The following is a 17,809-nucleotide window of genomic DNA, read 5'->3' on the forward strand; positions in this document are numbered from 1 at the left end:
CACAAAAAAAAACAAACATCATTCGAATACAGTACTCCCACACAAAACAGGTGATAAATGAAAGTCAAAAATATCGTTGTAAAGATCTATGAGTGTATAAGTAGAGAGAAAAAGAAAAAAAAAAGAATTCGTTTTGTATGATTATATTGTCGCAGGCATGGCCATAAGCACCGGCATGGCTACATGGTAAGAACGTTACTTCTCAACCACATGGTTCCAGATTGCGTATTGTTCAGTTAGGACATATATGGTTCAGTAGTTGCTGATGTTACAAGCATAACAGTTGTTGAATGATAAAACCAATAGGTCTTTTCTAGGAAAGATGATTCCAAACGATTTAAGTCAATAGCCATTTTCTCCAATTACTTTTATAACGAAATATTTTGGTTTCCTTCCATTTAACTTCATGAGCAAGTGCTTGTACAGTGATGTACAAGCTCCAGCAGTCGATCCTTGGAAGAGGAGAGGATGGTAAAAAGAAAGCCTAACTCGCTTTCTTCAGTTCGGTCTCTGTGCCTATCATCAACTATAGTCAAAAGTGTTGGGCAATAACCAAAAGAGTACAAAAGCAACAGAAATGAGGTTCCTCCAGAAGGTCTCTGGAGTAATGTTACTCAACAGAGTTCGTCACTCGGAAATCAGGGGTCTCTCCTGATTGAGCCGCTACTTCTCCGCACTGAGCGATCTCCTGTACTACGGGCATGTAATTAGAATATTTCAGGAAATAATCGCAATATGGATTCTTCAGGCCGAGCCCACCAGCAGGAGACCTAGAACGATATGGTTGAATAATATCCATGGACTTAGTTGGTTGCATTTAGGAGTCCAGCAGGAAAATCTTATGATGGTTGCTTTTGATAGGACCCTGTGGAGGAGGTGCTCGAGAACTCTACTCTCACGGCCCTCCTAGGAATAGTGGGTAGTGAAGATGGATAGATTGATGGATGGATGACTTCAAAAGAAACTAGATAAGTCGCTTGCAGAGATTTTGGGACAGCATCTTTGCGAAAAAATACCGTTTCTGCAGGGACGTGAACTTTAAAGTTATGGAATAGATAGGTTACTGGTGGAATTTCTGTCTTGTAACTTCATAAAAGATGCTCGAACTGTGCTGGGTCTCCTACTGATATTGTGTTCAGTAGAACAATTATCTGTCAAAGTAATTTTAGAGAAAATCCTTAGCTTATTTTGCCGGTATCCAATTGATATCATCTTTAATTGTGGAACGAATTCCAAGAACCACAAATGGCAAGAACACGTACCATTTAGAAGGATTCGGTTAAACATTGAGAACCGCCTTGAATCGGTGTTGGAAACCTTCAGCAATGTTGTTAGCTTTCGGATTAAAGGTAGTAGTAGTAGTAGTAGTAGTAGCAGTAGCAGTAGCAGTAGTAGTAGTAGTAGTTCGAATCTTACTGCAACCATTCAGCTTTGAAAATTCAGGAAACAGAATACATTCGAATCGACGTTCTCTGTTAGTTGCAATTGTGGCTGGGGTTTTCAAGACCAAGAAATCCACTGGTGTCTAAAAGTTATGGTCACTGCTTCGTTAGTAATTTCAGTGAGAGGACTGGTTTCAGACTCCTAACTGTATCTGTTGATGCAGGTATGCATGTATGTAAAACCTTCTAAAACCTTGAGATTCAACGCTGTCGAGGTGTACATGATCAAATCTTGCGTCTGGTACCGCGAAATTCGGCATGAAGGTAAATCATTACTCTTGAACAAGAAATACAATTCTCTGTCAAATATCGAATGTCTTTGTTGATACCGGTCCAAATACGTCTAGATGGAATCAGTTTTCGCGTAGCAGCTATGCAGTGTAACAGTGAAACGCAGAGTAAGAATGACGACATTTTTATAATACATAGGGGCACTGCTGTGGTGTGAAAGTGTACACTAAACAGATCCAGAGAACATAGGCAGAGACACCTGTTCGAAATGAAGAGAATATGAATTCTTATACATATCCTATAGTTCTTCGTCATCTTCATCCTCGTCATTAGCGATCTCTATGTATGATGACCATTGATGTGTCATCATACACATATATCTTCGGCAGAATTGTAAATTTCCTTGATATCATAGATGGCGTGTGTATACTGGGATACAAACTCCAACTGTCTAGTTATCCGAGAGAGTTTCTCTGCGAACTTTAGAAAAGTGTATGAGTGAGATGTTTGTGACTGGTTTAAATCGAAAGAGGTCACATCCAGAGCATTCGATACAAAACCGTTCTAAAAGATGACTATTTGATCTGTGGGTCTCCTATCGACGACAAACTTCTTGGCAAGCACTTTTGCCAAAATCTTTAGCTCTGTGCTGAGCAGAGTTTTGGGCCCGAAATTGTCCATCATGTCCCTCTTGTTCAAATCCTTCCTCGGCCGTTTTCCTTCCACCCACCGGCGCACAATAGTTTCTGGTTTAGGATCAAAGCCTGCAGTTTTGGGAGGAATAGAGTGTTGTTGCATTAACCTCAGTACGAGCGTGGTACTTTATTTTATTGACCCAGCAAAGGGGTGAAAAGCAAAGTTAGCGTAGTAATAATAATGTTTCTATTTTGAGCAGAAAGCTAGCAATTTTAGAAGCATGCTGTTAGTCGATTACATTCATCCCTATACTTGATGTTGCATTCCTTCCTCTTGATGGCCTTCTTTTATATTAATGACCATTTCTGGTGTGTTATTAATTTATGTGAGGATTGGTTTCCCAGACATGACTGGTATAATCCATAATCCATGTTGTTCTCTACTTTCTTTTTTTTTCTTTTTGTTAACTGTGTGTGCTCTAAGTATACGCTTGGATATGAGGTAAAGAGATTGAATTCCTAATATCTTTTTGTATTCTCTAAGTGAGCTATGTTAATATTAACCTTTTGCCTGTTCAAGGCATTTTCATAAGTTTGTCCTTAACATCCATGCTTGTTTTCAGACTTTTAGTTTACCCTCGTTTCACACATTCTGAATTTAAAAAAAAAAATGATATACAGACAAAGAATTAAGAATGATGGTTGGTTGTATTTGATGCCGAGAGGTGTTGAATTTGGTTGGTACTGCTTTTGATTCTGTTGTATTGTTACCAGGTTTCCGAGGCGTAATGGGTGATGGTGGGGTATGATTGTCATCTCGTCTGCGGATCAGGTTGTCTGGATTTTGTACAGTAGAAGTGCAGTATAAACGGTTTATCATGTATAAAGTGTGAATGAGAACGTATCCTTACCGACATGAATAATAGTTTGTTAGGCAATGTTCCATTTTATTTATTAAGTAAATAAATGAAAATGGAGACATTTTGTTGTTAGAATGAAGCTTGGAGCTGGAGAGAAAGGTGTGTATAGGCTGATAATGTCATAATTACTATTCGGCTGGGCTTTAAAACTTATTATAATTTTGTATATTTTCCATATATATTCTATATTTTGGCAAGGATTGGTATGAGTTGATGATGTTGATGAATGCAATAATACCATCAGGATTTCGGTACGTGCTTGTAAATTTTGTCAAGCTTTGCAGTTTTAGTGTTTCCCTATTGTTGTCTAGTGTGAAGGTGTGTGGCCTAGTGGTTAGTATGTTGCACACGTGATCGCGAGATTGTGACTTCAGTTACTGGACCAGTCGGTACGTTGTGTCCTCAAGCAAAGAACTTCATTTCATGTTGCTCTACGATCACTTCGACACCTGACGTGTGGTACACCATGCACCTAGGCAATATCGATTTGGTGGAGGAAGTGAGTTGATATACAGCATAAACATTTCATCACTATAAAGAAATTATTTGTGCAGGTTGTTCAGCAAGAAGTTACAGGATCGTCTTTCTCGAACTACGAGAGACTACCATCATTGATTTCTGGTGAATGAAAGAGAGAAGAGATCAAAATAATAACAGTAATTTAAGTCAGTGACAGCCCCGATTTCTATTTTCTATATTTTTATGAAGTATCTAAGGTACATGATTAATATTTCCATGGTAGGGTACGATTTCAAGGAAATTTGACTTTCAGGTCAAATGACAGCGTAGAAGTTCTCACGTGGGTTCCAAAAGGATGAAGGTAGTGACTTAAAAGTCCGTCATATTTTCTCTCTTCTCTGTCGCGTCCCCTTCCCCTTTTCTTTCTTTTTCTCCCTCCCCCACCTTTTTTTACAGGTGCCAGATGTTCCTCCTTTCTTTCTTTTCTTCTCACAGGTGCTAAGTGTCCCTTCTTTCGTTCTTTATCTCTCACTTTTTCTTTCACAGGTGCCAGATGTCGGGCCGTCGGCAACTAAACCGACAACCTCATAGAGCTTGCTCTGTGAGGAGGGTGTTTTTATTTTTTCTTGCTATTTGGTTACCCTGCAGGATTAATTACAAGACCTGTCAAAGGGCGGATGAACTCTGAAAAGCCAACAGCCATCCAAATAAGCAATTGTCTTTACAAGTTATGCTGCTTATTAAGCCCTTAAACTATAAAGACAACAGCGATAAATAACAACTTCGCTGCCTTGAAGCAATAACCACTTAAGGGAAAGACTTTGGGAGTAAACCCCGAGGATAAATCAGGAACCATGTATCGCATGCGCAACTACCGATCTCCCACGAAAATCTGTTCAGGCCTGTGCCCTGGAAAGGACACTCCAGCGCCGTCTAACCGCAGTGGTAAAACACGGAAAGCAGCAGTCTACCGGTTTTAAGCCTGCACATAATTGGTATAAGAACAAGGCGCCAGGGTCTGCTTTCGACAGAGGAAGAGGCCACTGTGTCTCATTGGACAGATACCGCCTGCCTCAAGTTGGGCAGCCCCCAGCCAGTTAGGTGCTGTTCTGTCGCAACCCACCTATTCCACTGAGTGCGTGGCGCTTAGGAGAACCAACATCTCGAACCGTGAGCTGTAAACATTGCACTATGAAAAATGAACAAGTAAACAAGCAACGCAACGCAAAAAAACAGCATTCAGACTCGGATGTTAGAACATAAGAAACATGACAACTTGTCTGTTAGAGGACCTTCGAAAAATCAGCAACACACGCAAGACAGCAGCGATCAACAACGAACTGCTACGACTACGAGTGGACATTGCAGTACTCCAGGAACGAGAATCCTAGACCCGGGGACCCTTCGTGAAAGAGATATCTTTTTCTGGCTGTGAAGAACTCTCTACTAAAATTGGTAGAACTCAACAGTAACGGTTCAGAGCGGACACACTCATTTCTATTGTACACTTCTGATGGGCCTATCAACCTTATCAGTGCTTATGCAGAGGGGAAGTTATCAAGGACAAAATAGAGCAGCTGGAGAGATGGGTGTAACATTGTTCCGAACTCTACGCCAAAGAAAAAAAAAATCATCTTAGACAGTGCGCTAGACACTGTAGAGCACCTACCTGTAATGGAGGAGCTGGAAGCACTACCAAATGCTGAGAACTGAGCAGAGCCATTGATGGCTTGCCCACTAGAAAAGCACCAGGCTTGGATGGCATCCCATCAGAATTCATTAGATATGCAAGGAGAGTTCTACTTAGCCACTTGCTCAAGCTACTGTGTCAGTACTGGGAGGAGTGATCAGTACCGCAAGACATGAAAGACTGCAACAATGTCACCCTATATAAGAACGAACGAGACAAAAGCAACTTAATAGCTACCGAGGCATCTCGTTGTTAAGTATCGTTGGGAAAATCTTTGCCCACTTGACCCTGAATAGGCTACAGAAAATCGCTGAGAGGGTATACCCCGAATCTCAGTGTGGTTTCAGAGCAATACACTCCACCATCAACGTGATCTTCTCTTTCCGACAGCTGCAAAAAAAATGTGCTGAGAGCAAAGACAACCACTCTTTATGACCTCCATCGACCTCACAAAGGCTTCTGACCTAGTCAGTCGAGACGGCCTGTTCAAAATCCTTGCCAAGATTGGCTGCTCTCCAAGACTTCTCAGGATTGTTCAATCATTTCACACGGACATGAAAGCATCGTTCAATTTGGTGGCTCTTTTTCAGAGGCATTCAACATACGCAGCAGCATGAAACAGGGCTGTGTACTTGTCCCCAACCTATTTGGCATTTTCGTTGCAGTCATGCTGAAACATACAGTTGGGACATCAATTGATGGTGCTTACGTCCACACCAGGTCAAAAGGAGAACTGTTTAGTCTGTTGAAGCTGAAAGCAATTCGAAAGTGCTCCAGATACTCGTCAGAGAAACGCTGTTCGCAGACGATGCAGCACTGACAGCACTTTCTGAAGAGCAAATGCAGCACTTCGTGGACAAACTTTCAAAGTCCTGCAAGGAATTCAGCCTTACTATCAGTTTGAAGAAGACCCAAATAATGGGTCAAAGTATCAAGCACGCCCCCACAAGTTGGAGGTAGTCCATGAATTCACCTATCTCGGCTCTGCCATCGCTGATGACCTTTCCCTGGACCCTGAGATCAACAGGCAATTCGGTCAAGCATTCTCCACATTTGCCAGGCTCACGAAGAGAGTCGAGAACAAAATACTGGCTGCAAACACCAAAATTGTTGTCTATAAGGCGTGCGTCCTTAGTACGCTACTTTATGGTAGTGAGTGGCGTCCCAACGTCTTTCACACACATCTTGGGCATCAAGTGGACCGATCACATCACCAACACCGAAGTCCTCAACTAATCCAAGACACAAAATACACATCTTGCTCCAGCAGCGTCGTTTGCGCTGGCTCGGTCATGTTCATTGCATGCCAGACGGAAGGATCCCAAAAGACCTCCTGTATGGGGAATTGGCTACCGGCACAAGAGCACGGGGACAATCTCATCTTCGTTTCAAAGATGTCTGTAAGAGAGACATGAAGTCGCTTGATCTGGACGTCCTGAGATGGGAGGAAGTTGCAAATGATCTCTCACACTGGAGGCAAATACTGCGAAAGGGAATGAAGAGAGCGTAAGAAAAACAGGTACTCGCCATCAGAGAAAAGCGCACTCGACGGAAGGAAAAATCAGCAGCACTGGCAGAGAGCTCCTTCGAATGCACTCGCTGTATGCGTGACTGCCGCTCCCGTGTGGATTTGTAACAGCCACAATAGACGCTGCAGCACCATCAGCAGCTGACACGATTTCTTTGGGTGCAGATCTATGGCGACGGATGCCTACTACTACAATCGTCCCTATTCAGCCTAGCTAAAAAGGTATTAACTCTCTACAACATACCGTTTCATGCATAGCACACCCAATTTTTAAGTCATTAATTGTCTAGAAATTACTTCGTAACAACTGAAGACATTTAACAGGCTTAAATTTAAAACAAAAAAGAAAAAATTTTCTGTATCCTTGTATGATCAGCTTCACTTTTATATTCACTGTAACAACACAGGACAAAAACATTACGGATCTTGTTAAATTTCTTCTAACTAGTTGAAGTTTTTCAAATTTATGCTAAAACATATACGAATAAGAGTGATCTTCTAGATTTGTCGGACTCTCTTTACTATCTCTCTCTCTCTCTCTGTGTGATGGACTTCTTTCAGCTTCCGCCTACCAAATCCATTCACAATGTGGAAACGTTTCTCATGGTCCCAGCGGACAAAATGGAAAAGATGTTGCTCTGGAGGATGGTGTAGGAGATGCGCTGGAACAGCCACTCTAACTCAAGGAGTTCACACTTGTTGACAGTCATCTCCGCCCCGATAGCGGTGAGCAGGAATACCATCCGGGGGCCAAGAGCGCCGGAGGTCTCCACTGTCATAGTACAGCGACCGATATCTTGAAAGTTTGCTTTTCTCAGCCTAGCGCGCTGACTACGCCAAGTTGCTGCTGAAGGTGTCACAGCATGGGGCATCCCTGTTGAAAGTCGACGATGATCATTTTTTCCCCCTTGGAAATTGAAGACAGAAAGTTAGAAGCATTTAGAATTGTAATTTTAATCAATCGAAGAGGTCCACTGCAACCTATCTCAGGTCAGAGCTATCATCTATCATAGAAATAACCAAAGACAACGAAGACAAAACCTTTACATGGTCTTCCGACCTGCTAGAAACGGCAGCCAAATCTTCCTTAAATTATACCATGGAGTCCAAAAAAAACGATAATAACGACACATTATGACGTAGTTGGAGATATTGGTACTTTTCATTCAAACACAATTTTTATCCTTGGGTAGCAACTGTTACTTCGTATTTGCTTACCCCTAGAAAGTATGAAAAATAGTTAATATTTCCTTCAAATTTTGCTTTTGTTACATTTATTCAAACCCCAAAGAATCTCTCTCAACACATGTTGTTGTTGGCACTCCGTCGCTTACGACGTCGAGGGTTCCAGTTGATCCAATCAACGGAACAGCCTGCTCGTGAAATCAACGTGCAAGTGGCTGAGCACTCCACAGACACGTGTACCCTTAACGTAGTTCTCGGGGATATTCAGTATGACACAATGTGACAAGGCTGACCCTTCCAAACAGGAAGTAAGAGTGAGAGAAAGTTGTGGTGAAAGAGTACAGCAGGGTTCGCCACCATCCCCTGCCGGAGCCTCGTGGAGCTTTAGGTGATTTCACTCAATAAACACAACGCCCGGTCTGGGAATCGAAACCGCGAGTCCGCTGCCCTAACCACTGGGCCATTGCGCTTCCACCTCAACACATGGTTATAACACTATCCCACTACTCCTGCTCATGAGCAGAGATGCACTATTGTCAGCCACTAAGGGACATGCTAAAGTGGTTAAGATCAAGCAACGGACAAACAAATCTGTGGCATTGAGCAGAATATTTGTTTTAACGATATTTCTGCTCCAGCAACTCAACGCTGAATCTGTCTGAAAGGTAATGGAAAATAGATCAGTTTCAAAACATGGATGGGGAATAGTAGTCATTTCTTTTGACTTCCAGCTAGAAGCAAATAGGAAATAACACTTACTGGCCAAAGACAAAAGAAAAAAGTAAAAAATTTGTTACACAATGTACAGTATTAATACATCGTTATATGGTTTTAACAGCAACACTTAATATGTCGATAACATGTAATTATAAGCATTGCATGTATTAATAACAAACGTGTTCAGCGCTATGTTTACAGTAATTTTAATTCAAATTCTTCACTTTCTTCCTAGCAAAAAGCCGTTTATTTTACCTAAAATCTAAGTATGGTTAATTTGGAAAATTTAAATCACAATACACACACACGTGGCTGTGTGATAAGAAGCTTTCTTCCCAATCATATAGTTCCGGGTTCGAGCCCATTGAGTGGCACCTTGGGCAAATGTCATCTACTATAAGATTCAGGCCGACCAATGTCTTGTGGTTGGATTTGGTAGACAGAAACTGAAAGACGCCCGCTGTGTATATACAGGGTCCGGCAAAATTATCTGACGCATTTTTGGATTTTAAAAAAATTTTAAAAGTAAAGAAACAAAAATAATAATTTATTTTTGAAAAGTACATATAATGCCATTTTGTTTCATTTGGTTTTAAAAATTAAATCAGTAAAATGGGAGCCGTCATTGTCCACACACTGTCGAAGGCGTTCATGAAAGTTGTCCATAACTCGGCGGATCATTTCATGAGGAATGGCAGCAATTTCTTGACGAATGGCATCTTTAAGTTGTTCAATAGATCGAGGGCGATTAATGTATACCTTTGACTTGAGGTATCCCCAGAGGGAAAAATTTTGTAACTTTAATTTATTTGCCTTTTATTAAACCTACAAATGTGTCAGATCATTTTGCCGGACCCTGTGTATATATATATATATATATATATATACACATACATACACACAGAGTAATCCCTCGCCATTTCGCGCACTCAGTACATTGCAGATTTTTCTGGCTAATATATGTAAATTTATATCGCGGGTTTCTGCGGCCCGATAGGTATTTATATTTTTTTAGATTTAATTATTTCTGTGGAAGGTTTTGGAGCGTAACACCTGCTATAGTCGAGGGATTATGTATATATGTGAGCGTCTTCTACTACCATCGCTTAGCACAATTTGGTGTGTTTACATCCCCGTAACTTAACAGTTCCGCAGAAAGACCGGTAGAATAAGTACTAAGCTTGAGAAAAAAGTCCTGGGGCCTATTTGTTCTGATTAAATCCCTTAAAGGTGATGTCCCAGCATGGCTGCAGTCAAATGACTGAAATAAGTAAAAGTTATATATATATATATATATATATATATATATATATACTAGCAGAGGCACCCGGCGTTGCTCGGGAGTGGCACATAAAAGACACCATTTTGAGCGTGGCCGTTGCCAGTACCGACTGACTGGCCCTCGTGCGGGTGACACGTAAAAGCACCCACTACACTCTCTGAGTGGTTGGCGTTAGGAAGGACATCCAGCTGTAGAAACTCTGCCAAATTAGATTGGAGCCTGGTGTTGCCATCCGGTTTCACCAGTCCTCAGTCAAATCGTCCAACCCATGCTAGCATGGAAAGCGGACGTTAAACGATGATGATGATGATGATGGTACTTGGAAACTGTTACGAAAATTAAAATGGGGATTAAATGAAAGAAATGATTTACGTGAATATCCTCACAAGAGTAATTGAAATAAATGGCGATTGTGGAACCCCCCACGCACGCACACACACACAGTATTACACATCAGATGAAATGGACGTGTGTGTGACAGAGAGAGAGGTTTGTTGTCATGTATACGTACATGCATAAATATGCATACATCTTTTTGTGTGTGTGCGTGTGTGAGAGAGAGAGAGTAAATACTACATACACACCGCTCTCACTGTCTCACACACACACTCACACATACATCCAAAAATGATGGATGCATGACAACACACCCCTTGACTCACTCACACTCTGTCTGTTACAAACACACACTTACATAAATGTATACAAACATATTTACAAAGACACACGTGTGTATGCGCGCACGCAATACCGGAAGTTGACATTACATCACAAGTATGTAAGCCGTTGTTACGTCAATACCGGAAGTTGACATTGAGGAACCTTTTTAAAGAAGTGAATCATAAATATAAAGCAATATTATTTATTTTTAATTAAAAAAATCAAATGAAGAGCCTAAGATTTATCCGAGGTCAAATTATTCATGCATCACAAGTCTGGAAGTAAATAGTGAAGCCGTTTTCACGTGATAAGCGATTACACACACATCTCTGTTTTATATACAGTATATATATATATATATATATATGAAGAGAGGGAGGCGCGTGTGTGCAAAAATTTGTGTATGCGAGTTTGATATGGAAATTTTTCACTGAATATCTGAATGTTTCTCTTTATTTGATGTAGATCATAATGAGTATATACATCTTTGTCTTTCAATCGAGTAACACCAGCACCTTGAAGCGTTTTGGGCAAACAAATTGACCCCAATAGTAATTCTTAAGCCTGCTACCTACTCTACCGGTCTATTTTGCCGAACCGCTAAGTTACAGGAAGAAACCAACACCTGTTATCAAACGGTAGTAAAGAACAAACACAGATACAGACATGCATACATATGCACGTACGCACGCTATTCTTTTTGTTACATATTTGTCTTGGGTAATTGTCGATCACCACCGCTGTTAGATTTTCCTGTAATTCAAGATTCCTAGAAGCCATCAAATGAAACTGAAGGCACTAGTGCAAAAAAGGACCGCAAAAAACTTGATGCGAAAGACAAAATCACCCACATTACCAAAACATTAATCCCTGCAACATCTACAGCATAAAAGTAAAGACCCCCTTCGGTCACAAATGACCATGGGATTGCACCTAGAAAGTTACCCTCCTAGGCACATATCCGGAGAAGGTTGTTTTGTGGAAGACCAGCAGTTGCCCATGCATACCAGTCTCTCCTCTCAACACCAGCGATGTTATCCAAGGGAAAGGAAAAGACCGACACAGCTTAGCACAAGTGACGTCGCAACTCATTTCTACAAATGAGTGAACTGGAGCAACGTGAAAAAAAAAGTGTCTTGCTCAAGAACACAACACACAGCCCAGTCGAACTCAACCTGAAGATCGTAAACTCGACGCTCTAACCACTGAGCCATGCGCCTTCGCACAGAGTGAATAATACATAAAAAAAAATAAAGAGAAACTCAAGTTCTAAAGAAGTGACTCAGTCACTTGCTCGAACCTTATTTTTCATAGATTTAATGTGATGCATTGTGCCGATAAAGCATGATGGTAATTAACAAAATAACAAAAAAAAAAGCCAAAAGTTTGCAAGACGATTTGCAGGAAAATGATGGTGAAACATTGAATAAAACACCATTTGGGCCAGTACGAGTGGTGCTGAAAAGTTCCTGGTTTTGGGTAAAAGAAAATACGGGAGGATCAAGTAATTATGATTTTATTCAACATACTCCTCTCACAGGTTCACACTATTGCAGCGGTCCTTCAGTTTTTCTAAGCTCTGTAAAAGAACTCGGGAGGTTGGTCCATATACTTCTTTTCGGCAAAGTTTAATTTGCCTATACAGATAAGGTATGGATGAATAAAAACATTTCAAAGAGGGATTTACATGTCTTTTTCTCCAAATATAATTACAATAAAACAACACTCTTTTTAGACAATGCATCAAGCTACTTAATGAACTTAAATGAGTTTTCTTATAACTTGAGAGTAGAATATATCCTTAATTTCTTCGCTCCAGCCAGTGAATTGAAGTGAGATAGCTAACTTCAAAGCATATCGAAAACTTTCAACAACTAATGAACGTTATTGACAAGGAGGTTAAACCAGATTAGCAACTTCTGGATTAACTTCAAGATAATAGATGCTGCTGATAACGGAGTCATGGGATGAAGTGGAGCCCTCCTCAAGCAGAAAGTCTACACCAAATTCGGAAATATATTGTAATGATGAACGGATTGAAGACGTCAGAAAATAGTGTGGTTCAGTTTATTTGTGCTTCATAAAGTTAATCCAGTGAGGAGTTAATGCTGTTAGAACAAGCTGAGAATACAGAAATTGCACTAACTCCATTTAAATTTACTTCAAAGAAAATCGTTAGAGTTGTGATACATAGATCTGCAAGATTTTGCTAACAACTCTAATCGAGATCAGAAAATTTACAAGGAGTCCAATTCCTACACTGAGCTATACAGAGATGATACGCCTGCCCTTGTTATCGGTATCGACGATGACACAGTAATCAACATCTTTTGTGGTAAGAATGTATTATACTATTCTTCTTCTTCATTCTTTAGTATTTTTCACTTCGAATATTTTACATATATATCTCAAATTGTTGGATCAGGTAATGAAAGTCACGGAGAGGGTCATAGCCCAACTAATTAGGAAGAGAGTTAGTTTAGATGAGATGCAGTTTTGGTTTGTGCCAAGGAGAAGCACCATTGATGCTATATTTCTGGTAAGACAACTGCAGGAGAAATTCCTAGCCAAAGATAAACCTGTGTACTTGGTTTTTGTTGACATGGAGAAAGCCTTCGACAGGGTGCCCCGATTCCTTATCTGGTGGTCAATGAGGAAACTAGGGATAGATGAGTGGTTGGTGAGAGCTGCACAAGCCATATACAGGGATGCTGTCAGTAAGGTGATGGCTAGCAATGAGTATAGTGAAGAATTCCAGGTAGAAGTAAGGGTTCACCAAGGATCAGTCCTCAGCCTCCTCTTATTCATCAGAGTCCTTCAGGCAATAGCAAGAGAATTCAAGACAGGCTGCCCTGGGAGCTCCTCTATGCTGATGATCTTGTTCTAATAGCTGAGTCACTACCAGAACTAGAGAAGATTTTCAGATGTGGAAGCAAGGTCTAGAATCGAAGGACCTTAGAGTCAACCTAGCAAAAACCAAACTTAGTAAGTAGGAAGGCAGACAAATCACATATCTCTTTAGGTACATGGCCCTGCTCGATCTGAAGAAAAAGCGTAGGTAGAAACTCCATAAGATTACCCTGTGTAAGGTATGGACACATAGGAGGTGCAGCAATATCAAAGAAAAGTTAACTGGTAAGATAGTTTTTGTGAGTGGCAGATGCACAGGTGCAATAAACACCGAAGATGTACAGAAAACAGATTCCATCACATGTCAGGGTAAGAAACTAGGATTAGTTGATAGCTTCCGTTACCTAGGTGACCAAGTCAGTAGCGGGAGTGGATGCTCTGATAGCATAGCTGCTAGAATAACAATAGCCTAGACAAAGTTCGGAGAGCTCCTACCTCTGCTAGTAACAAAGGGTCTCTCACTCAGAGTGAAACAGACTATATGATGAATGAGTGCAAACAGCCATGCTACACGGCAGTGAATCATGGGTTGTAACTGCTGAAGAAATGCGGGGGCTTGAAAGAAATGAAGCTAGTATTCTCCGCTGAGTGTGCATACACGACAGAGTGTACGCGTCCTGACAGAAAAGTTGGACATAAGAAGCATCAAATGTTGTGTGCAAGAGAGACGACTGCGCTGGTATGGCCATGTGTTACATATGGATGAGGACAGCTGCGTGAAGAAGTGTTACACCCTAACAGTGGAGGGAATCTGTGAAAGAGGTAGACTCAGGAAGACATAGGACGAGGTAGTGAAGCATGGCTTTTGAACGTTGGGCCTCACAGAGGCAATGACAAGCGATCGAGACCTTTGGAGATTTGCTGTGCTTGAGAAGACCCGACAAGCCAAGTGAGATCGTAGCTGTGGCCGATGCCAGTGTCGCATAACCGGCCCATTTAAAAGCACCCTTCAATCGGCGGGCAATATGCCGTGCTTGTGAAGACCTGTTGAACCAAGTGAAATCGTAGTCGTGGCCGATGCCAGTGCCACCTGAATGGCACCCTTCCGGTGGCATGTAAAAAGCACCCAATACACTCTCGGAGTGGTTGGCGTTAGGAAGGGCATCCAGTTGTAGAAATTTTGCCAAATCAGATTGGAGCCTGGTGCAACCTCCCGGCCTACCAGTCCTCAGTCAAACCGTCCAACCCATGCCAGCATGGAAAGCGGACGTTAAACGATGATGATGATCATCATGATCATGATATATATATATAGTACTGAGTATGTTTAGAAGCTGTTATTTTCGTGTATAAAAGCTGCTTGCTTTTGTAGTTGTTAAAAAAATCCATAGCCGCGCATTATCATGTAACACACAAAAACCAATGGAAAAATTTATTTCACGTTATGGCAGATTTTTCTGAAACGCATTGCTTCTGTAATAACAGGGAGTTCCTGTAACATTCAACATTTTAAATTTATAAAACAGTAACATTTATTACTATTCAGGTCACTGCCTGGAATCGAACTTGGAATCTTGGGGTTAGTAGCCCACGCTCTTAACCACTACACCATATGCCCGTGGCATATTTACATGCAAAGTTGATTTGAATTCAGTATAACAACAACAATTGTTATTCTTAGTGACACTACAGCTCGCTGTAGTGAACCATGATTACACTATTGGTACTCATAACTAACTGGACTGTATTGTCTGGCATCACATTGACTTGGTTGTGTAACAACCTCTCTAAAAAGTAATATAAAAATATAAATATAAACAAATATTTGTTTTTTATAAGTGCCGATATGTGTATTGTAAGATACAAATAAGATGATAATTTATTTTCGAATGCAGATACATCGTTAGAACAGCAGAAATATTGGGTGTTCAAAGGATGTGGGTTCGAGTGTTTTATGGCTGTTTGTTGACAGATTTTTCTTTGTAATTTACCCAATAATTTAATCTATATTCGAAAATAAATTATCACCTTATTTGTATCTTACGATTTTAAAATGTTGAGATAATTAGGGTTGGACTATTAATGATCTTTCGTATTTTCTAACCCCATTTTCCTATTATGATATTTTCTTGCCATCATATTTTACAATTCATTCAATGCTCTGAACTTCTTATGCCAGAGTCACTAGACTTATGAGTTCAATCTTCATTGAAATTTAAGTTTTAAGTTGGAAGTGAAACTGAAAGGAGAAAAATGGGTGAGGGAGGGGGCTGAATGTAAATCGCTAAAAATATTTCAGTGTTTCCATGTTCCTGAATGAAGGTTCACATTAAAATTTTAATTTCGGATTCTTTCCACAAACATATTTATAGCTATATTCTAAAAAAACAGTTTAATCCTTTGCTTGTCCTGTGTATCACATGTGATTCACAGGACACTTTCCCTGGCATCTATATATCACATACTCCAGTTTTTTTCCAACTACCAGAGTAACTTGGAACTAATGAAAGGAAAGCTTTATATCACTCAAAACATATGGAATAAGTGATAACCATAAAGTCTGAAAGAAAACACAAACATTTGAGATAAACTTATGAAATTGCTTTTGAACAAGCAAAAATTTTATCAATCTGAAAAAAATTAAATCACAAAACTGAATCAGAAACGTTGTAAACAGTGAAACCAAGAAACACATGGCAATATGGAAATAACAAGTATTATGATGTTAATGACAATGATGAAAATAAGTACACAAAAAATATAATCCATGTATATTTTGCTTTCTTTTTTTTTTAATCAGTAGTTTTATTTTGTTCAAAGCAGGTTTGCTTTCCATAAGAATTATCATCTACATCTTCCTTTAGTTTTGGCAAAGTTTCCAAGAGAGCAACTGTGTATTACTCTCCACATTATCATTATATATATAGAGGCCATTCTAGTATACAAATGGGAGAAAGAAAACAAAAGTATTTAATACATAAAGTAGAAAGTTTGTTTCTTCATTTGAATTTAAAGCTTCATGTTGTCATTACTCTGAGTTTCCCTCAAAGAGTATGAGAAAACCAGAGCTAGAACAATGCAAAACTTTGGCATTGAATAACAGATTGAGACATTGTTAGCACCAGATATTAATGTGATGCATGGCAAAATTAGCAAGGGATATAGTAATGTGACTGAATATGTTTTCTAAAATCGTGACTTTCTTGATTAGATATATAACAGAAACAAACAGCTTCAGATAGCAAATTTCATTTCAGCTTTCCTCTTTTCTTTTGGTGATTTTTTAATTTTTAATTTTATATTTCATTTTTATTTTCCATATTTCTTTTCTTTCCTTTTCTTTTTAGAAATTAAAAATTACTTTATAATACGTATGTCATTTGTAAGTAGTGTGTCTGTGTTTGTTTATTAGAGGGTAGTTTTTCAGTGAATCATAGATATTATTACAGTCTTAAAAAAGATACAATGGCTTAACACAGAAATACCTTGACACAGTGAAACTGGTTTTTAGTACAAAAACAAATTGGTGACTCAGAATAATAAGTACCATTACTGCTTTAAAAATTAAATATAAAAATCAGAGCATGTATCTAGACATACCTAGTTAAGTGTATATAATCTAAACTATGAAAAGTGTATAGCTAACAACACCCTTGTCTCTTCAAATTCAGTTTCACATACTCTTTTGCTGAACATCTATTACCTAAACTTAAAATGCTGGGATTGGTGATTGTATTTTAACAATATTAACAAAATTAATAGAAATTAAATGCTTGGGTCAAATATAATTAAGGATTACAAAGAAAAAACAAAGAGGAGTGTGAAAGTAAACATGCTAGATGAGAATCAAACTTCTAAATTGTTTGAGAAAAAGGAAGAAGTAACCAGACCAAACTAATGTTACATTGTACCATTCGACAAGATGTTTGTATGTGTGTGATATACATAAGTTTTCTCATGACAGACTGGTTGTATTAGTTGAAGCAATTAGTTCTAACAGATGGATGCTCTTCTTACAGTCATACACTACCACTATATGGTCTGGGTACCACCACAATCAAACATTCACTGTGGATATCATTACAGTTGTTATACATAGTACTCCCAGTCACACAAATACCTTTAGTGGCCTTGCAATCATCATAGGAACTGCCAAAGTTACAATTCACTCTCTTTGCTACAGCTTATGTATATGTGTGTGTGTGTGTAT

The sequence above is a fragment of the Octopus bimaculoides genome, chromosome 1 (genome assembly GCF_046866305.1).
Source record: "Octopus bimaculoides isolate indiv1 chromosome 1, ASM4686630v1, whole genome shotgun sequence".
Taxonomy (NCBI): domain Eukaryota; kingdom Metazoa; phylum Mollusca; class Cephalopoda; order Octopoda; family Octopodidae; genus Octopus; species Octopus bimaculoides.